Source organism: Lathyrus oleraceus, chromosome 5 (assembly GCF_024323335.1).
Source record: "Lathyrus oleraceus cultivar Zhongwan6 chromosome 5, CAAS_Psat_ZW6_1.0, whole genome shotgun sequence".
In the NCBI taxonomy this organism is placed as follows: domain Eukaryota; kingdom Viridiplantae; phylum Streptophyta; class Magnoliopsida; order Fabales; family Fabaceae; genus Lathyrus; species Lathyrus oleraceus.
Window position 1 is genome coordinate 136,313,227 of NC_066583.1, and position 23,786 is coordinate 136,337,012.

Sequence of the window (23,786 nt, forward strand, 5' to 3'; positions counted from 1 at the left end):
AAAATTTCGAGAGGAAGAAGGTCTCTTTTGACCCTATTCTTATGTCATATGCCTAACTATACCCGTCTTTGGTTTATAAGAACCTACTCCAACCCAGGAATCCGCCACAAAATCCAGAACCACTTCCATGGTGGTATAAGCCAGAACTCCGTTGTGCCTTTCATCAAGGAGCTCCCGACCATGATAGCGAGAACTGTTACCCATTGAAGTATGAGGTCCAGAAGCTAGTGAAAAGTGGGATGGTGTCCTTCGAGGACCGTGCGCCAAATGTAAAAGCTAACCCATTGCCTGCTCATGGTAATTCCTCTATTAATATGGTAGACGATTATCCAAGACGTTTCTGAGTGTTCGATGTGCGACATATTCGCCGGTCCTTGGTAGAAATGCATAAGACCCTGTGTACCATCAGTGATTGTGAGCATGACCATGATGGTTGTGCAATTTGCAGCGTAAACCCCCGTGAGTGTTCTATCGTCAAGAGAGATATCCAGAAGTTGATGGATGAGAATATAATCCAGATTCAACAGTCGAGGGATATAGATGATGTGAGTGTGATAGTACCAGTGTTTAAGACCCCGGAGCGGGTAGTATTTAGTTTGACAGTAGCAATAGTAACAACATCGATAGATTGGTATCATCGTTAGAAATACGGTTAGTGGGCCCCGTCCAGTATGCGTCCGATAGAGCTGTTCCTTACTAGTATAAGGCTACCATGTTAGAGAATGGTCAAGAGGTTCCGTTGCCCATGACCAATTCTATTGTGAACATTGGCGATTAGCGAAGGTGACCCGTAGCGGTCGTGTTTTTGGACCTGTCTTTCCGAAAGAGAATATAAAAGATGTGTCTGTCAGTCAGAAGGTTGGTGTGCCTACAACAAATCCGCTTAGTGCTCCAAAAGATCAGTCTGGTGAATCCAGCAACTTGAAGCCTAATGATGATGATGAAGTACTAAGATTGATAAAGAAGAGTGAATTTAATGTGGTGGAGCAGCTGCTCCAAACTCCAAAAATTTCAGTGTTGTCTCTGCTCATGAATTTTGAAGTGCACAGATAAGCATTGCAAAAAGTGTTGGAGCAAGCTTACGTAGAATATGATGTAACCGTGGATCAGTCTGAAGAACTTCCCAAGGAAGGCAGAAATCACAATCTGGCACTACACATATCAATGAACTGCAAGGAAGATGCATTGTAAAATGTGTTAGTTGACACCATTTATTCATTGAATGTACTCCCCAAGTCAACTCTGTCAAGATTATCATATCAAGGCGCCCCCATGAGGTATAACGGTGTAATCGTCAAAGCTTTTGATGGTTCTCGCAAGACTGTTATAGGAGAAGTGGACCTTCCAATGAAAATAGGTCCGAGTGATTTTCAAATTACTTTTCAAGTAATGGATATCCACCCGGCCTATAGCTTCTTGTTGGGAAAGCCATGGATCCATGAGGCTGGAGCTGTAACGTCTACTTTACATCAGAAACTGAAATTTATGAAGAATGGCAAGCTTGTCATTGTGAGTGGAAAGAAGGCGTTGTTGGTAAGCCATCTGTCGTCTTTTTCATATGTGGAAGCTAACGAGGAGGTTAGAACGACTCTATCTATTGCTGAAGTGAAGAAAACTGGGGCACCCATGTCTTCTTTCAAAGATGCACAACATTTTATTGAAGATGGCAGTACTGATCAGTGGGGCCGTATAGAGGTCGTTGAGAACAAGAATAGAGCTGGTTTGGGATTCCAGCGAGGATTGTCTTATTTCAAAGCTAAAGATATGCAACCGAGTTTCCGTAGCAGAGGGTTCGTCCATGGTAATGAACAACACTCAGCTGCTGTGATCGAGGGTGATGAAGATGAAGAATGCGCCAATTTTGTGATGCATGGAAAGGCTTGCAACAATTGGGTTGCTGTTGATGTTCCTGTTATTATCCATAATTCTATGTAATTTGTTTTTCATTATTTTGAGAAAATCCTTCTCCTATGCCTAAGGGAGAAGTGAACATTGTTGGGCATTTTCTCAATTATCATCAATAAAATGCAATTCTATTCATCCACATCTATGATGTTTTTTTTTTACATTTTGCTTTTCTAAAAATTGTAATCACATAAAACATAAATAAATAAATAAATAATTGTCCATATGCATAATATTTGGTCGCAATTCACTTCTCTAAAATCAAAATATCAAATGATTATGCAGGTTGGTTTCTAAACCCATTGAATACAATGATCCTACTCCTTCTCCAAACTTTGAATTCCATGTGTTTAAGGCTGAGGAAGAAAGTGATGAAGAAGTCTCTAATGAATTGTCTCGTCTACTTGAGCACGAGGAAAAAGCCATTTAGCCATTCGAAGAGCAGATTGAGTTAGTCAACTTAGGTTCTGAGGATGATGTGAAGGAAGTAAAGATTGGGTCTCAACTGTGTCCATAGGTTAAGAAGGGGTTGATTGATCTTCTTCGAGAGTATTCAGACGTGTTTGCTTGGTCCTATCAATACATGCCTGGTTTGGATTATGATATTGTGGAGCATAGATTGCCGTTGAAGCCAGAATGCCCGCCAGTCAAGCAGAAGTTGGGAGGGCTCATCCTGAAATGGCAGTAAAGATCAAAGAAGAAGTGTAGAAGCAGATCGATGTTGGTTTCCTTGTTACTGCTAAGTATCCGCAGTGGGTGGCCAATATTGTGCATGTTCCTAAGAAGGATGGAAAAGTCCTTATGTGTGTTGATTATAGAGATTTGAACAAAGCTAGTCCAAAAGATGATTTTCCTCTACCACACATTGATATGTTGGTCGACAATACAGCTAAATTCAAATTCTTTTCGTTTATGGACGGATTTTCCGATTATAATCAAATTAAAATGGAACCCGAAGATATGGAGAACACCATATTCATTACATCTTGGGGAACATTCTGTTATAGAGTGATGCGTTTCGGTCTAAAGAATGCTGGTGCAACTTACTAGAGAGCTATGACCACTCTTTTTCATGATATGATGCATAAAGAGATCGAAGTCTATGTTGATGATATGATTTCTAAATCAAGTGATGAAGAAGAACATGTTGAGCATTTCTTGAAGCTATTCCAATGTTTGAGGAAGTACAAACTCCGCTTGAATCCCAATAAGTGTACATTTGGTGTTCGTTCTGGTAAGTTATTGGGCTTTATCATCAGCGAAAAGGGTATTGAAGTTGATCCTGCCAAGGTCAAAGCAATACAAGAGATGCTTGTGCCCAAAACTGAGAACCAAGTCAGAGGTTTTCTCGGCCGCTTGAATTATATCTCAAGATTTATATCACATATGACTGCCACATGTGAGCCTATATTCAAGCATCTTCAGAAAGACCAGTCTTGTGATTGGACCGAGGATTTCCAGAAAGCTTTTGACAGTATCAAAGAGTATCTGCTTGAGCCTCCGATTCTGTCTTCACCTGTGGAAGGAAGACCATTGATCAAGTATTTGACTGTGCCTGAAGAAAGTATGGGTTGTGTTCTTGGTCAGCAATATGAAGCTGGAAAGAAAGAATATGCAATTTATTACCTCAGTAAGAAATTCACCGACTGTGAGACTCGGTATTCTATGCTAGAGAAGACTTGTTGTACATTGGCTTCGGCTGCTAAGCGTCTGCGCCAGCATATGTTGAATCATACCACTTGGTTGATATCCAAAATGGATCCAATCAAGTATATTTTTTAGAAGCCTGCCTTAACTAGGAGGATTGCCCGTTGGCAGATGTTGTTATCAGAGTATGATATTGAATACCGATCTCAAAAAGCAATTAAAGGTAGTGTCTTGGCTGACCATTTGGCTCACCAACCGATTGAAGATTATCAGTCAGTGCAGTATGATTTTCCTAATGAAGAGATTTTGTACTTAAAAATGAAAGATTGTGATGAACCATTTCTTGGAGAAGGGCCATAACCTGGTTCCTGTTGGGGTATGGTATTTGATGGAGCTGTTAATCAGTATGGTAATGGAATTGGGGAAGTGATTATTACTTCTCAAGGCACTCATTTTCTGTTTATAACTAGAATGACTTTCAAGTGTACGAATAATATTGCTGAGTATGAAGCTTGCATTATGGGGCTTGAAGATGCCATTGATCTCAGAATCAAATATCTCGACGTCTATGGAGATTCATCTTTGGTTATGAATCAGATCAACGGTGAATGGGAGACGAATCAACCCGGTTTGATACCATATAGAGATTATGCGAGGAGGATTTCAACTTTCTTTACAAAGGTTGAATTTCATCATATCCCTCGAGATGAAAACCGGATGGCAGATGCTCTTGCAACTTTGGCTTTAATGATTTTGGTAAAGATCTGGAATGAAGTTCCCAATTTGACAGTGATGCGTCTTGATATGCCACCTCATATGTTTGCTGTTGAAGGAATCGAAGATGAAAAGTCGTGGTATTTTGACCTCATGTGTTTTCTCCAAAGTCAGATTTATCCACCTGGGGCATCTTTGAAAGATAAGAAGACCTTGCGGAGATTAGCTGGAAACTTATACCTGAATGGTGATGTGTTGTACAAGAGAAATTTTGATATGGTTCTGCTCAGATGCGTGGATAGACATGAAGCAGACTTGTTGATGACTGAAGTCCATGAGGGTTCCTTTGGTACTCATTCCAATGGACATGCTATGGCAAAGAAGATGTTGAGAGCAAATTATTATTGGCTGACAATGGAATCTGACTGTCGCAAGTTTGTGAAGAAATGCCATAAGTGTCAAATATATGCAGATAAGATTCATGTTCCACCGACACTGTTGAACGTCATTTCCTCTCCATAGGTCTTCTCCATGTGGGGAATTGATATGATCGGCATGATTGAGCCCAAAGCGTCAAATGAACATCGTTTCATTTTCGTGGCTATTGACTAGTTCACAAAGTGGGTTGAAGCGGCACCGTATGTGAATGTAACAAAGCAAGTTATTGTGATGTTTATCAAGAATCAAATTATATGTCGTTATGGTGTGCCAAGTAAGATCATTACTGTTAATGGATCAAACTTTAACAATAATATGGTGGAAGCTCTTTACAAATACTTCAAGATTGCACATCATAATTCATCTCCCTACAGACCTAAGATGAATGGGGTTGTTGAAGCTGCAAACAAGAACATCAAGAAGATCATCTAGAAAATGGTTGTGACCTACAAAGATTGGAATGAGATGCTCCCATTTGCTTTGCACGGGTATCGTACATCCATCCGTACTTCAACAGGGGAAACCCCCTTCTCACTTGCTTATGGCATGAAAGCTATGCTCCCGGTAGAGGTTGAGATCCCATCACTGCGGGTGCTGATGGAAGCCAAGTTGATAGAGGCTGAATGGTGCCAAACCAGATATGACCAGCTGAATTTAATTGAAGAGAAAGGGTTGACTGACATGTGTCATGGTCAGTTATACCAATATAGAATGAAGAAAGCATTTGATAAGAAGGCCATACCTCGTATATTCAGAGAAGGCGACCTTATGCTCAAGAAGATTTTATCTTTCAAACCAGATGCTAGGGGCAAATGGACTCCTAACTATGAAGGCCCATACGTTGTTAAGAGAGCTTTTTCAGGTGGTGCTTTGATTCTTACAACTATGGATGGTGAAGAGTTCACTCGTCCCATGAACATCGATGCAATCAAGAAATACTTCACCTAAAAGGAAAAGAACAACTCGCTAAGTTGAAAACCCGAAAGGGCGACCCAAGAAAAAGTTAGTGACATAAAACAAAAAAAATTATCCCGATAAATTGAGTACCCCACCTTGGGGAAATTTATGTAAAAATTAGGGATCATGGCAAGTAACAGCATTCGGTTGATCTTTAGTTTTGAAGACATTCTTGAGCACGTCATTGGGTTCTGATTCATCATCTTCAACCGAAGCCAAGAGCACAATGGATATCAAAGTTGGTAGAAAGATTAGTGATCATTGTATTCAATGTATCCCTTTTTCCATGTAAATTACCATTTTAAAACTTTTGTAAAGATCTATGGAGTCTTGTCATTTACAGACTACCATTCTATTAAATAAAGTTGAGTTTTTTATCTAATTTGTTTCTACTCTTAGTTTATTTTCAGCTAAATAGAATTAAATTTTATGATGATCATTTTGAAATTGAATTTAAAAATTAAAATCATGTTTTTCTTAAATAATAAAAAGCAATTACTTTTTAAGAGCAATCGATTTCAGTTAAGGAATATCAATAGTAGGCTGAGAACAGATAAGTCCTAAAATGCGAAGCATTATTGGTCTTCCCCAAGCATTTGGTTCAGTCATATTTTTCGAACGACAACTCAACATCTCCAACCAAGTTTTGTTGGTTTCCCCAACTGAGTTTGTAATTGCCTCCCTTGGGTTGCAGGCGCGTTGTCTCGGCATTGTTGCATAAATTCAGTGCAGATTGTTACTTCCCTCAGGTCGTCAACAGAGTTTCTGCCTGACCCCTGGTTCTTGAGCAATATTTTTGTTCCTCTGCAAGGTTGTCTCCCATTTGGTATGGTGTTGACCTAAAATTCCTCGCAGAGTTAATGGTGTAGATCCTCAGCAGATATTTTCTCTTTCCCCAGCCAGGGTCGAGCCTTTAAGATAGATGATTTGCGTTCATCTTTTACTTATCTTTCTCCAGTTGATTCCCTTCTGTTGAGATTGGATGAGTGTTGTATTGATGATTCAGACCAGTGACGTTTGTATCCTTTGTGATCGTTTTGTCAGCATAATCATCATATATACATATACATATACAAAATTTCATTATTGCGTTATTATTGCACTTTGTGATTCATTATTTTTCCGATCCTCTACTATGGTGATATCCTCTTTCCCCCCACGTAGATTTGGTGTCTATCCTCTTTCAGTTGTAGATTGTCAGTCCCTTACGTAGAAAGAATTTAACCTTTCTCATTCCCCACCGAGTTATTTCCTCGTGGATGTTTATTATTTCAGCTTTCTCCCGAGTTGATTATCTGGATGGAACCACTCCCCCTGAGCTATATCCTCATTGGGTTGAGTCTTTGATTGACTTTTTCTTTCTAGATAGATACCTTGATCCTCCGAGAGTCTATTACCCAGTAGATGGTAATATTCTTCTTGATTTGTGAGTACTTCACTTTTTCCCAATACCCGGTAAAAGTAATCTACTTCCTCTTATTTCTCCCCAGCGGATTCATTTTCACGTTTCCCTAGGAAGTCTATCCTTGACATGTTCATCCTAACCGATGACAAATATTCTTTCCCTTTTAAGTCTATCCTTGATATGTTCATCTTAACCGATGACGGAGATTCTCTTTCTGGTATTCTACCTAGTAAAAGGTAGTTGTAATCCCTATTCCATTCCCTAGATGGCTAATCCTTGATATGTTCATCCTAACCGATGACGGGTTTCTTCCTCTTTGCGGTCTTCCGCCCAGTAACCGGTAGTTATAAATCCTGCTTCCCTTTGTGGAGTCTATCCTTGATATGTTCATCTTAACCGATGACATATATTCTCTTTTTGGTATTCTATCCAGTAACTGATAAATATAATTCCTATTTCTCCCCTCGGAGTCTATCCTTGATATATTCACTTTGACCAATGACAAATATTCTCTTTCTTAGGTATTCTATCAAGTAACTGATGGATGTAATTCCTACTTTTTCCCGGTAGTCTATCCTTGGTATGTTCATCTTAACCGATGACAAATATTCTTCCCTTTGAGTCTATCCTTGATATGTTCACTTTAACCGGTGATGAATATTATTTTTCTTTGATCTTCTACCTAGTAACTGTAACACCCCGAATAAAATAAGAGAATTATTTAAATTAAGTTAATAATATATTTAATAATTTAATTAAATAAATTGAATTATTGGATTATTATTATTATTATTTGGAATAATAATTATTGGAAAATATATAAGTTGGAATAAGGAAAAAAAGGTTTCATTGTTGGTAAAGAGTTTTCACGTGAAACAGAGAAGCGGCTGAAAAGTGAAAAGTGGAGAAAGGGCAAAGAGGAAGAGCTAGAGAGCAAAGGTTGAAGAACAGAAAAGCTCGAAGCTTAGAGATTGCCGGATTATCTAAGGTAAGGGGGTTTATCGTCGTTTAATGGGTATTATAGATTAACATGTAATGGGTAGTGATAAACCGTTGAATTGACCCTAATTGGGATTTAGAATGCTGAGAAAATTGTGATGAATAAGTTGTAGGAAAACTGAAATTGAATCGATAATTGTATGTGTCGTGATTTTCCGATCATGTAGCTTTTTACGGAAGTTGAATCGGAGGTCCGGAAGTCCTCCAACGGCGGAAAATGCGGAGAACTCTGCATTCTGCCTTGTGTTAGCGCAGGAACTGCTGTTTCGTCTGCGTTAACCGGTTAACCCAGGGCGTTAACCGGTTAACACTGTTATATTTTGTGAAAATGTGCTGTTTTGCCTGCGTTAACCGGTTAACCCAGGGCGTTAACCGGTTAACACTGTTGCGTTTTGCCAGAAAATGTATTTTGTCCTGCGTTAACCGGTTAACCCAGGGCGTTAACCGGTTAACACTGTTGCAGTGTGGAAAAATTGATATTTCAATGTGGTGAACATAATTGGTGATCGTCCTATTATCGTTAATTGTGATGAGTAATTTAGTTGGGTTATGTTATGAAGTGTTGATGCAAATATGTTGATAAGTTGTGTTAAAGTTGTTGAAAATACTGAGTTGTAGGCTTGGTGAGCCAAAGTTGATTATAAGTTGATTTTGTTGAAAATGCTGAGTTGTAGGCTTGGTGAGCCAAAGTTGATTATAAGTTGATTTTTGTTGAAAACGTTGTTGTGTTGCTGTTATTATTATGTTGTTGAAATTTCAAGTCGTATATGCCATGCACATTCATATGCATTAAGTCGGAGCTTTGCTCACACCACGTTGGCCTGGATTGGCAAAAATTGGAGCTTTGCTCACACCACGTTGGCCTGGATTGGCAAAATTTTAAGTTGAAAGTTGAAGGCTTATGCCTTGATGCCCACTAAAATGGCAATGATTTAAGTTGGGAGTTTTACTCTGAATGGTACCACATGCATGACGAGTCGAGTGTCATTAGAGTTGCATTATGTTGGTTTGTTGTATGTGTATCAGTGATATTGATCTTGAGTATGTATATGAGTTGTGTTGATATTGGGTGATTAATGAGTTAAGTTACTTAACATAACATGATAATTTATAATGTTTGTTATATCGATTGAGGAACTCACCCTTACAACTATTTTTCAGGTAACGAGCAATGAGTTGAGTAGAAGCTAATGCTTGGAGTCTAGCGTAGTCTCTTAAGTGGGTCATGCTCTGATAGATGTAACATCGGGACGGGATGTTTTAACTTGTTGAATAATTTTATGTGTAATGTATTACAGATGTTGAATGATTTCTATCCGCTGCGTAATTTTGCAAGAAGTGTTTATGTTGAATTAAATAATGAGCATGACAGTTTTATGGTGTGAAATGTTGTGTGACACCCTTGGTGCATGATTACTCTGATATATAATTGTTGTTGTTATTAAATATTTGGGGTATTTTAGAAGGGTGTTACATTAGTGGTATCAGAGCAGGTCGGTCTGTCCGGCCAGTTGTCGTGTCGTTACTGTCTAACAATTGTGTATTGTTACTAATCTAACTTTTAAGTTGTGTTGTATTGATAAGTTGGAATGGCTGGAAGGAATGACGCTGCAATGGCTGCCGCAATGCAAGCGATGGCACAAGCTGTGCAGAACTTGCCAAATGCTGGTGGTGATGCTGGATCACGTAGCTTGGCGACTTTTCAGAGAGAGAATCCGCCGGTGTTTAAAGGGAAGCATGATCCAGATGCAGCCTTGGGATGGTTGAAAGAGATTGAGAGAATCTTCCGTGTTATGGATTGCACTCCAGCTCAGAAGGTTCGGTATGGTACTCACATGCTAGCAGTCGAAGCTGATGACTGGTGGCTAGAGACTCACGAGAGGTTGACCGTGGCAGGTGAAGTCATTACTTGGGATGTATTCCGTAGGGAATTCTTGAGGAAGTATTATCCGGAAGATGTCCGTGGTAAGAAGGAAATTGAGTTCCTTGAGCTGAAGCAAGGAAACATGTCTGTCACTGATTATGCTGCGAAATTTGTGGAGCTGTCCAAATTTTATCCTCATTACACTGGTGCTGGTGCTGAATTTTCAAAGTGCATCAAGTTTGAAAATGGACTGCGCTCTGAAATTAAGAAGGTTGTTGGGTATCAGAAGATACGTATTTTTACTGAATTGGTTGATAGCTGCAGGATATTTGAAGAAGACAATAATGCTCATTACAAGATTGTCAGTGACCGCAGGGGCAAGCAACATCAAAACCGTGGAAAGCCGTATGATGCCCCAGTGGGAAAAGGGAAACAAGGAGCTGCTCCGGCTCAGAGGACTAGTAGGGGAGGTGCTCCTGTTGGTATAGTTTGCTTCAAATGTGGTCAGGCTGGTCATAAGAGTAATGTATGCACTGTTGAAGTAAAGAGATGTTTTCGTTGTGGTAAGACTGGCCATGCAATAGCTGATTGCAAGCACAAGGAAGTGATTTGTTTTAATTGTGGCGAAGAAGGGCATATTGGAAGTCAGTGTCAGAAGCCAAAGAAATCTCAAACTGGGAAGGTGTTCGCATTGACCGGAACTCAAACCTCCAGTGAGGACAGACTTATCCGAGGTACGTGCTATATTAATGGCTTTCCTCTTGTAGCTATTATTGACACAGGTGCGACTCATTCCTTTATATCTTTGGATTGTGCTGTGAAACTTAAGTTAGAGATATCTGAGATGTTTGGTAGTATGGTAATTGATACTCCTGCGAAGGGTTCAGTGACTACTACTTCGGTTTGTTTAAATTGTCCTTTGAGTATTTTTGGTAGAGACTTTGGGATGGACCTAGTGTGTTTTCCACTAGTGCAGATTGATGTTATTCTGGGTATGAACTGGTTGGTGTTTAACCGAGTTTCTATCAATTGTTTTGATAAGACGGTGGTCTTTCCTGAGATTGAGGAAGGAAAAAGTTTGTTTCTATCAGCAAGGCAGGTGAATGAAGAAGTAGCTGATGGGGCAGAGTTGTTTATGCTGTTAGCGACTTTGGAGGCTAAAGATAAACTGGTGATTGGCGATCTAGCCGTGGTGTGTGATTTTCCTGATGTGTTTCCGGAAGAAGTGAATGAATTACCGCCAGAACGCGAAGTGGAGTTCTCGATTGATTTGGTACCTGGTACTAGGCCGATATCGATGGCTCCGTACCGTATGTCTGCTGTTGAATTAACTGAATTGAAGAGTCAGTTGGAAGATCTGTTGGATAAGAAATTTATTCGTCCGAGTGTGTCACCGTGGGGTGCACCGGTGTTATTGGTTAAGAAGAAAGAAGGTACTATGAGGTTGTGTGTGGACTACAGGCAACTGAATAAAGTGACGATCAAGAATCGGTATCCTTTGCCGAGGATTGATGATTTGATGGATCAGTTGGTTGGTGCAAGTGTGTTCAGCAAAATAGATTTGAGATCTGGGTATCATCAGATCCGTGTGAAAACCGAGGATATTCAGAAGACTGCTTTCAGAACAAGGTATGGACATTATGAGTATTCTGTAATGCCTTTTGGTGTGACTAATGCGCCTGGAGTATTTATGGAGTATATGAATAGGATTTTCCATCCGTACCTAGATAAGTTTGTTGTGGTGTTTATTGATGATATTTTGGTGTATTCGAAGTCTGAAGAAGAGCATGCTGAGCATTTGAGAGTGGTTTTAGAAATTCTATGAGGAAAGAAGTTATTTGCTAAACTATCCAAGTGTGAATTTTGGTTAGAAGAGGTTAGTTTTCTTGGTCATGTGATTTCAAGAGGTGGTGTTGCTGTTGATCCTTCTAAGACAGAAGCGGTATCTAAGTGGGAAGCTCCGAAGTCTGTTGCTGAGATTCGAAGTTTCCTTGGTTTGGCTGGTTATTATAGAAAGTTCATTGAGGGATTTTCTAAGTTGGCGTTACCGTTGACAATGTTGACTAGAAAGGGGCAAGCATTTGTTTGGGACTCAAAATGTGAAGAAGGTTTCCAAGAGTTAAAGAGAAGGTTAACTACTGCTCCTATTCTGATATTACCGAGTTCGTCGGAATCATTTGAGGTTTTCTGTGACGCGTCATTGTTGGGTTTGGGTGGTGTGTTGATGCAGAATAAGCAGGTTATAGCTTATGCTTCGAGACAGCTGAGGGTTCATGAGAGGAACTACCCGACGCACGATTTAGAGTTGGCGGCTGTGGTGTTTGTTCTGAAGTTATGGAGGCATTACTTGTACGGGTCAAGATTTGAGGTTTTCAGTGACCATAAAAGTTTAAAGTATTTGTTTGATCAGAAAGAGCTGAATATGAGACAGAGAAGATGGTTAGAGTTTCTGAAGGATTATGACTTTGGTTTGAATTACCATCCGGGTAAAGCAAACGTAGTGGCTGATGCATTGAGTCGGAAATCATTACATATGTCTATGCTAATGGTTAAGGAATTGGATTTAATTGAGCAGTTTAGAGACTTGAGTTTGGTGTGTGAGAGTACTCACAATAGTATTAAATTGGGAATGTTGAAGTTAACAAGTGGTATTCTGGATGAGATCAGAGAGGGTCAGAAATCCGATGTGCTTTTGGTTGATAAGTTGACTCTAGTGAATCAAGGTCAAGGTGGCGAATTCAGAGTTGATGAGAACGGTGTTTTGAAATTTGGTAATCGGGTGTGTGTTCCGGATGTTACCGAACTTAAGAAGAGTATTCTTGAAGAAGGACATCGTAGTGGGTTGAGTATTCATCCTGGAGCTACGAAGATGTATCATGATTTGAAGAAGTTATTTTGGTGGCCGGGAATGAAAAGAGAAATTGCGAGTTTTGTTTATTCCTGTTTGACTTGTCAGAAGTCAAAGATTGAGCATCAGAAGCCGTCTGGGCTAATGCAACCGTTGGCTATTCCAGAGTGGAAGTGGGATAGTATCAGTATGGATTTTGTTTCTGGGTTACCGAGAACAATTAATAATTTTGAAGCTATTTGGGTAATTGTTGATAGATTGACAAAGTCGGCTCATTTCATTCCGATCAGAATGGATTATCCGTTAGAGAGATTAGCTAAGTTGTATATTGAGAAGATTGTAAGTTTGCATGGTATTCCGTCGAGTATTGTTTCGGACAGAGATCCTAGATTTACATCGAAATTCTGGGAAGGTTTGCAGAAGGCTTTGGGAACTAAACTGAGATTGAGCTCTGCATATCACCCGCAGACTGATGGTCAGACTGAGAGGACGATTCAGTCACTAGAGGATCTGTTGAGGGCTTGTGTTTTGGAAAAGGGAGGTGCTTGGGATTGTTATTTACCTTTGATTGAGTTTACCTACAACAATAGTTTTCATTCGAGCATTGGTATGGCGCCGTTTGAAGCTTTGTATGGTAGGAGATGTCGGACACCTTTATGTTGGTATGAGTCCGGTGAGAGTGCTGTAGTTGGACCGGAGATTGTTCAACAGACTACAGAAAAGATTAAGATGATTCAGGAGAAGATGAGGATTGCTCAGAGTCGTCAGAAGAGTTATCATGATAAGAGGAGGAAGTCACTTGAGTTCCAAGAGGGAGATCATGTGTTTCTTCGTGTTACTCCGATAACTGGGGTTGGTCGAGCTTTGAAGTCAAAGAAGTTGACACCTCGATTTATTGGTCCTTATCAGATTTTGGAGAGGATAGGAGAGGTAGCCTATCGTATCGCTTTACCGCCGTCACTTGCGAATTTGCATAAGGTTTTTCATGTGTCTCAGTTGAGGAGGTACATTCATGATCCGTCGCATGTGATCCAAGTAGATGATGTACAGGTGAGAGATAACCTGACTGTTGAAATATCGCCTATGAGGATTGAGGATCGAGAGTTGAAGCAGTTGCGGGGTAAAGAGATTGCCTTAGTGAAGGTAGCTTGGGGAGGACCAGCAGGTGACAATGTGACTTGGGAACTGGAGAGTCAGATGAAAGAGTCTTATCCAGAGTTATTTGCTTGAGGTATGTTTTCGAGGACGAAAACTCTTTTAGTAGGGGAGAGTTGTAACACCCCGAATAAAATAAGAGAATTATTTAAATTAAGTTAATAATATATTTAATAATTTAATTAAATAAATTGAATTATTGGATTATTATTATTATTATTATTTGGAATAATAATTATTGGAAAATATATAAGTTGGAATAAGGAAAAAAAGGTTTCATTGTTGGTAAAGAGTTTTCACGTGAAACAGAGAAGCGGCTGAAAAGTGAAAAGTGGAGAAAGGGCAAAGAGGAAGAGCTAGAGAGCGAAGGTTGAAGAACAGAAAAGCTCGAAGCTTAGAGATTGCCGGATTATCTAAGGTAAGGGGGGTTTATCGTCGTTTAATGGGTATTATAGATTAACATGTAATAGGTAGTGATAAACCGTTGAATTGACCCTAATTGGGATTTAGAATGCTGAGAAAATTGTGATGAATAAGTTGTAGGAAAACTGAAATTGAATCGATAATTGTATGTGTCATGATTTTCCGATCATGTAGCTTTTTACGGAAGTTGAATCGGAGGTCCGGAAGTCCTCCAACGGCGGAAAATGCGGAGAACTCTGCATTCTGCCTTGTGTTAGCGCAGGAACTGCTGTTTCGTCTGCGTTAACCGGTTAACCCAAGGCGTTAACCGGTTAACACTGTTATATTTTGTGAAAATGTGCTGTTTTGCCTGCGTTAACCGGTTAACCCAGGGCGTTAACCGGTTAACACTGTTGCGTTTTGCCAGAAAATGTATTTTGTCCTGCGTTAACCGGTTAACCCAGGGCGTTAACCGGTTAACACTGTTGCAGTGTGGAAAAATTGATATTTCAATGTGGTGAACATAATTGGTGATCTCCTATTATCGTTAATTGTGATGAGTAATTTAGTTGGGTTATGTTATGAAGTGTTGATGCAAATATGTTGATAAGTTGTGTTAAAGTTGTTGAAAATACTGAGTTGTAGGCTTGGTGAGCCAAAGTTGATTATAAGTTGATTTTGTTGAAAATGCTGAGTTGTAGGCTTGGTGAGCCAAAGTTGATTATAAGTTGATTTTTGTTGAAAACGTTGTTGTGTTGCTGTTATTATTATGTTGTTGAAATTTCAAGTCGTATATGCCATGCACATTCATATGCATTAAGTCGGAGCTTTGCTCACACCACGTTGGCCTGGATTGGCAAAAATTGGAGCTTTGCTCACACCACGTTGGCCTGGATTGGCAAAATTTTAAGTTGAAAGTTGAAGGCTTATGCCTTGATGCCCACTAAAATGGCAATGATTTAAGTTGGGAGTTTTACTCCGAATGGTACCACATGCATGACGAGTCGAGTCTCATTAGAGTTGCATTATGTTGGTTTGTTGTATGTGTATCAGTGATATTGATCTTGAGTATGTATATGAGTTGTGTTGATATTGGGTGATTAATGAGTTAAGTTACTTAACATAACATGATAATTTATAATGTTTGTTATATCGATTGAGGAACTCACCCTTACAACTATTTTTCAGGTAACGAGCAATGAGTTGAGTAGAAGCTAATGCTTGGAGTCTAGCGTAGTCTCTTAAGTGGGTCATGCTCTGATAGATGTAACATCGGGACGGGATGTTTTAACTTGTTGAATAATTTTATGTGTAATGTATTACAGATGTTGAATGATTTCTATCCGCTGCGTAATTTTGCAAGAAGTGTTTATGTTGAATTAAATAATGAGCATGACAGTTTTATGGTGTGAAATGTTGTGTGACACCCTTGGTGCATGATTACTCTGATATATAATTGTTGTTGTTATTAAATATTTGGGGTATTTTAGAAGGGTGTTACAGTAACCGGTAGTTGTAAATCCTATTTTGGCTTTTCCTCAGCAGGTTATTCTTACCCAATAACTGGTAATGAATATATCTCCTGGTTGCCCTTAACGAGTCATCCTTGATATGTTTACCCTAACCGGTAACAAATTGTGTTATCTCCTTACCCAGTAACCGGTAGTGGATAGTACACTTCTGTTACTCCTGTGTTGAAGTTCATTTCTTCCCCAGTTGAGTTTGAGTGTGTGTTTCCTCAGTGAAATCGCCATTTCCTGCTTGGTTCGAGTATTTCAACTTTGTTTTGATCTACCCGTTTCCCCTATAGATTTCCTTTTTAACCCGGCTGAGTCTTTCCATCGATTTATTTTCATGGAATCCCTTGTGTCCCCCAGCAGTTTTAAGTCGTAGCCTGGCCTATGCACAATCTTTTATCCCCCTAGAGTCTTTGTCTCTCCAGTGAGTGTTCCTTATGAAATGCATTATGCTCTGTGGACTCTAAGTCTCTCCGGACTATTTTCCTTTGTGGCAACATTTTCCCCACGGAGATTATTTTAACATTCATATTATATGCACTATGAGGTCTCTTAAGGACCAAAAATTTGTTTCTATATGTTGTTATCTAAGTCCATTCCACTTAGTCGATACAAAGATTTTAACCTTCATCTCCTCAGCTATAACATCCTTAAATAGGGGCAGCTGTAAGACCCCAATTTTGGCCCTAAGATCCCTCATGCTATCTCATCATATGGATTGACATTGGGATCACACCTTGACATCCTCCTTACCCTTCATTCATTGGGTTTGCATTGGGAGAGATAACCAAGCACTTCTGATTGTATCATACTTCATTTTTCATTATTTACTAACCAAAATACCAAAAATATGTCAATGTATAGTTTGTTGCTTTTGTAGGTAGTGTGTGTGCTCACCTATGCTCTATCAAGCTTATATCTAGGGTCTGAGACCCTCAATGCAAGGAGCTCAATCAAGAAATGGTTCACATTGGCTCTAAGTATCATATATGGATCCTCATTTTCTTCACATGTTATTTTTATCAAGAAATCATCAAGAGTTTGGAGTTGGTTTGCCTTGGAAACCCTAATTCATCTGGGTATCTTGTGTGACTTCTTTAACAAGTTTCTTCAACAATTGATAAAATATTTCAAGGGATACTTCATATTACATCATATTATTCAAATATGATCCTCCATGAGTCCCAAAAGTCAAGAGAATGTCAAGTTAGTAAGTTGGTTCATGGTGGTTGACCAGAGAAAGTCAACTGGTCAAAATTGGGGTTCCCTAGACCCTATCTCCTACAATTTTGGTCATATGAAAATGATTCCAAGAGAAAAGTTGCTCAAAATGACATTCCAGATAACTTTCATGTTGAAGTCAAGATCTATTTTTGCTGGGAAAGCCATTTTTTATGGTGAAAGATTATAGGTCATTTTGTTTGAACCCTAGTTTGGAGGTCAACTTCCCAAGACCATAACTTGCTCATTTTTCATGAGATTAAATCCATTCAAATTCCATGATCAACAAGATGTCTAATTCAACTTTTATGTTTAGAGAAAGTTAAAATTCAATAAGCAAGTGCATGTGCCAAGAGGAAACATTATAGGTCATTTTGGGCCAATACCATTGAACAAGGGATTTTCCTCAACTTCTAAAATGCATAACTCCTTCATGCCAAATCCAAATGAGGTGAAATTTGTGACTAAATTTAATAGGACTGAAAGAGATACAACTTTGATGAAGTAACGTTTCTCATTTGAAGTCCATAGAAAAAGTTATTCAAGGTGGAAGAAGTGAACATTTGACTTGGGACTTAGAAAATTTTCAAATATGTTTGATTTCCCAAACTTCCATATCAAACTTAATCATGATACAAGCTTTAAATGAAAGAGTGTTAAACATGAAAGTTGTTCTCCTTGATCTCACCTTTCTAAAACATCCAAGATCATCTCATTTGGATCAAAATCGAGGGACTTACGTATGGCTTCATTATGGGAAGTGTTTTGGCAAGATTGGATTTCAAATGATCAAATTCTTTTGCATGCTTACACATGATGCATTCAGCACACTTTGTACACGAATTGGAAGTGGATTGCATCATTCCTAAGGCCCAAATCATTTCCCATGCACCCATGCAAAGGACTTTCCAAATTTATCCAATTTTCAAGTGGTGCAAATATCAAGTACATTGCCTATTTAAACAAGCTTAAGGCTTCAGAATCATCATCAACACCTTGCCCAAGCTTTGCCAGACCAATTCAAACTCCCACTACCATAGAATTTCTGAAGGTTTCTCTTGAAATCGAGCTTGAACTTCATCTTCTGTTTGGAAGTTCAAACTCCAGAAATTCACTTCCCTTTTCATCTCATTTGGTTTCTGCAAGAAAGAGGAGGAGAAAGCAATCAAATCCAGATCAAGATCAAGTGGAATTAGATAAACTCTAAGGTGATTTTTCAGAAACTTCTTCTCTTCGATTCTCTCTCAATTCTTCGTCATTCTTGTTGATTTTTGGTTGTCTAAAGTCCTATCCATGTAGGCAAGAAGATTGAGTTGCTTTGAGGTCAAATCGAAGCAACTCAGTTCATGATCCTCAAAATTTAAATTCCTGTATCTTTTTATATACTTAGAAGTGGACAAAATTGAGGCCAGATTCGAGCTCCTGAGTACTTCTTCTTTAAATTCATGTCTTGCTTTTTCATTTTGGTGATGGTTGATGGTGGACCAGTCCGATGAGCTCCACCGGAGAAGAAGATCAGAGCTCTGGCTCCGGTGATGTGTTGCCATGCATCTCAACCATATGATCCAGTTCAAATGTTTTAATCTCATGCATTGCTTTTAATTACCAAGCATGTGTCGCATTGACTGTAGTGAATCATGGAATGCGCACTTCCATCCATCTGATCTGCCACCTCAATTAATGAGGGAGATCAGATGACTCTCCTTTTTTTTGAATTTTTGAATATTTCTTTTAATTGCTTATTTTTAATTAATTCATATTAATTTCATTATTAATCCAAAAAATATGGGACTTTCACCAAAAAAATCAAATGTTTTTCTCTTTCATTTTCTGAATTAAAATCATTTTTTGGACTAATTTTGATATTTTCATATATTAATTGTTTTTATGCATATTTTTAATTGTTTAAAAATACTTATGAGTTTTCAAAATATAATGAAATTTTTTCTCCAAGGTCCTTTGACCTTGTTTGACCTATGATAAATCTCTTGGCCATTTATTTGGTGTTTTGAAGAGGTTTTAGGTTTTTGATCAAACATAATTTAATTTAAATGCATTTTAATTGATTAATTGTGTAGAAATTATGTTGAGCCATTTTTATTGACTTGTGAAGTTTGACTATGTGTTTGGGCCTTGGTCAAGGTTAATTTGACTTTTATTGGATTAAAATCATTGGATTTAGGGGATTGATGAAATGTACATTTCATCTCCCAAAATGAATGAATGATTTTAATTTGATAAAATTCCTCCCATGACCAATTTGTACTTGTCTCATCTCCCCCCTATTCATATTTAATCCTATTCTATCCCATTCCTCTAATCGAACAATGAAGTCTCAATATCCTAAGGCTAGTTGGTTCATCAATAACTTCATGTTAGATGAACCAATACAAGTATGGATGAGATTAGGTCCATCCTTTGATAATTTTCTTTTTGTGTGTGGTATGTTTTAGGAGCATGGTTCATTATACCACATCTCTAACATGCATTAACACCAATATTTCTATTGCCCCGCCTCAGATAGTTGTGACTTCTACATAAGTCCAATTACGATTGCTTAACATAGCACTAAATTTTGACCCAAAAGGCATATCATTCTAGTAAGTGAGATTGTAAGTCCCCCCCCCCCCTTTTCATGGTATTGTGTGGAAACTTGGCCTTTTTTCCTTCCTTTGGAAGATGTCTTGGTTCAAGGATCCATGCTTGTGAATAGAGGGTTGAGTGTTCTCCAAAGAATGATTTAATCAATTGAAAAGCAAAACTTCACTAACATCTAATCAACTAACCATTTGACTAACTTTTATTCTTATTGCTTTTAATTTCAAGTCATTTACTTTATGTCATATAAATTCAAGTCATTTACCATTTTTCCATTTACATATCATTTAACTTGTTTATGCTTATGTCATTTTCCCTTTGCTCATTTGAGCCATATATTGTGATTGTACATATTTGTTTGTATATCCTGTTTGTGTTTGTGGTCTTAGGACCTTAAAATACTTAATAAATAATAAAAACCCTAAAAAATGTTTGTGTGGACTGTTGGATGTGATCTGAGCTTTGGACTTAGAATTAGACAACATTCCCTATGCAAAAGGACTTGGCCAATGCCAAAAATTTTGAAACCAAGTTCTTGTGATTTTAGCTTTCATCTGATACAAGTATTGGGATTCACAAGTATTCATCTACTACATGGTCTTGATGCAAATTTTACTTTTAACATGTGTCTAATGCCTTATTCTAAGCCATTCAAGGAGTATATCATCTGATACATGACAAGATTATGAAGAAGACTATGTAGCTGCTAGCTTGGATGTGGCTATCTTTATTTGATGTCTTGCTCTTCATCTTGCTACTTGTTTATTGATATTGCTTGATTTTAAAGTACAAAGGAAAAGTGGGTTTCTATATGACATTCTTGTCTATTGTGGTTGTTCTAAGTGTTGGCAGCAATTTTGGTAAAACAAAGAGTGTTCATAAGACGTTGCATGTGATGTCTTAACATAAGATATCTTGTACCTGCTGGAGTTTAAAAATATAATTATGTAGGATTGTTTCAGAATGTCATACACGATGTCATGACATTTGATATAATGTACCTGCTGGATATTTAAAATGGAATTATGCAGGATTGTTCCAGGATGTTAGACCCGATGTCATGACATTTGTACATAGAACATTCAGGGTGAATGTTATGTGTTATGTGATTGCGCTTTTAATGGAAATTTATGTATGATAGAAGATCTGATTTACAAACGCATTCAATCATTAATTACAACCTAATTTACTTATTTTCCAAAGAGATCTAATCACCTGTCATGAGAAGATTTGAATGGAAAATAGTTTTAGGGTTTTATGATGTCCAAGCCCAGCTGAAAGCTTCTATAAAAAGGACATGGAAAACCTGATTTGATACACAAGAAATATAGAGCGAAATATTGAGAGAGCATAAGGGATTGTGTCTTGTGTGGTCGTGTGACTTGTAAGCCATTCAATTCATCCATAGATGATTGAATTGGTCTGATTTATGAGTTATAATTTGTCACTTTAAGCTTTTAAGCATGAGTGTGTGTCTACTTGATTGAAGTTGTTAAGTAAGATCAAGTGTGTGTCTACTTAATTAAAGTTGTTAAGTAAGATCAAGTGTGTGTCTACTTGATTGAAGTTGCTAAGTAAGATCAAGTGTGTGTCTTTGAAGAGTGTCTTCTTTTCATAAGTAATTGTTGTTTAAAATCACTGGTGTGATTGAGGGGGAGTGAGTGGGTTCTCATATCTAAGAGTTCTTAGGTAGAAATCACACGGGTAGAGATTAGGTGAAAAAGACTGTAACTTGTGGAGTGTACTGAGAGTCTTTGAACTGATTCTATTTAGTGGATTTCCTTCCTGGCTTGGTAGCCCCCAGACGTAGGTGAGTTGCACCGAACTGGGTTAACAATTGCTTGTGTCTCTTGCATTACTACTCTTTATCTTTATCTTGTTTGCATTATTCAGATATTAGTGTCGTGACATTACCTTCGACATCTCATATCTGATACCAGAATTTCAATTGGTATCAGAGCAGGCATCCTGCTCTGGTTTTGGGTGAGATCTAAGGACAATACTTTCTGGTACTATGGAGAGAGATGAAGGATTTGTTCACAGGCCACCAATTTTGGATGGATCTAACTATGACTATTGGAAACCTCGAATGGTAGCTTTCTTAAAATCTCGAGATAATAAGGCTTGGAAGGCTGTGTTAACAGGCTGGGTACATCCAGTAATTACTAAGGAAGGAGAAGCCTCAACTGACAAGAAGCCTGAAGAACAATGGTCCAAGGAGGAGGATGATCTAGCCCTTGGAAATTCTAAAGCATTGAATGCCATATTCAATGGAGTAGACAAGAATATCTTCAGGTTGGTAAACAACTGTGAGGTGGCTAAAGATGCATGGGACATTCTCAAAACCACTTATTAAGGCACCTCTAGAGTAAAGATGTCTAGACTACAGCTGCTCACCACCAAGTTTGAAAATTTAAGGATGAAAGAAGATGAAAATATTCATGAATTTCATATGAATATCCTTGAAATTGCTAATGCCTCAGGAGCCCTGGGAGAGAAGATGTCAGATGAAAAATTAGTAAGAAAAATACTCAGGTCACTCCCTAAGAGATTTACTATGAAGGTGACAACCATAGAAGAGTCTCAAGACATCTCTAATATGAGAGTTAATGAGCTAATTGGTTCCCTCCAAACATTTGAGATGGGAATGAGTGATGGATCTGAAAAGAAAACCAAAAGCATAGCCTTCATGTCAAACACAAAGGAGGAAAATGGTCAGGATGTTGATGAAGATCTGGCAAATGATGTAGCAATGCTGGGAAGACAGTTCAACAGACTGTTGAAAAAGATGGATGTAAGATCTAAGGCTAATGTCAAGAACATCTCATCTGACATCAATAAATCCAACAATGCTGGAAGAAGAACAAAGTCAGATGATAATCCCAAAGAAGGAAAAGAAGTATAATGCTATGAATGTGATGGGTATGGACACATTAGAACTGAATGTGGAACCTACCTCAAGAAACAGAAGATGAGTCTTGCTGCCACTTGGTCTGATGAGAGTGAAACAGAAGAATCTGCAAATCTGGTGACTGCCTTGACTGGAAGATGGGGTTCAGATGAAGACTCAAGTGATGATGAAGTAACCTTTGAAGAGTTGGCCACTACCTATAGAAAGTTATGTCACAAAAATGCAGAGGTGTGTAAACAGGTTGAAAGCCAGAAGAAGGTAATAACTCAACTTGAGAATGAGAAGGTAGAACACTTGGAAACCATCTCCAAATTAAAAACAGAAGCAGTGGTTCTGAATGCCAAGCTAGATGAAAGTCAACAAGTTGAAAGCCAGAAGAAAGTGATAGTACAACTTGAGAATGAGAAGGCAGAACATGTGGAAACCATCTCCAAGTTAAAAACTGAAGCTGTGTTCTTAAACTCTAAACTGGAAGAGATGACCAAGTATGTAAGAATGTTAAACAATGGATATGACTCCTTAGACAAGATTCTCCAGACTGGACAAATAACAGGAGACAAATATGGCCTTGGGTTTAATGAATCTAAGCCTGAGTGCAGTTACACTGGTGGCAAACCTAAATCCAAACCTAAGTACAACCATATTAAAAGCAAACCTGAGATGTCACATCATATGTCATAACATCAGAAGGGAAGACAGCAGAAAGGGAAACACCAAAGATGGAGATGCCATTACTGTGGAAAATTTGGCCACATGTAGCCCTTCTGCTATAAGCTGTATGGTTATCCTAGCCCTATTCATCATCAGACTCACTATCAACCTAGACCCAAACATCACAGACCTGTCAACAAAAAGCAATGGGTTCCTAAGACTAATGTTACAAGTCTAATAGCTCACACTTCCTTCAGAGTTTCAGCCAAAGAAGACTGGTATCTTGACAGTGGGTGCTCCAGACACATGACTGGAAACAAAGACCTGCTAACTGGCCTCCATCCTCATGCCACGAGCTATGTAACCTTTGGTGATGGAGCAAAGGGTGAAATCAAGGGAATTGGTAAGCTTGATTACCCTGGAGTTCCTGACCTTGACAATGTCCTACTTGTTAAGGGATTAACTGCTAATCTAATAAGCATCAGTCAACTGTGTGACCAAGGTCTAAATGTAAACGTCACTAGAACTGAATGTCTGATTACTAACAAGGAAAA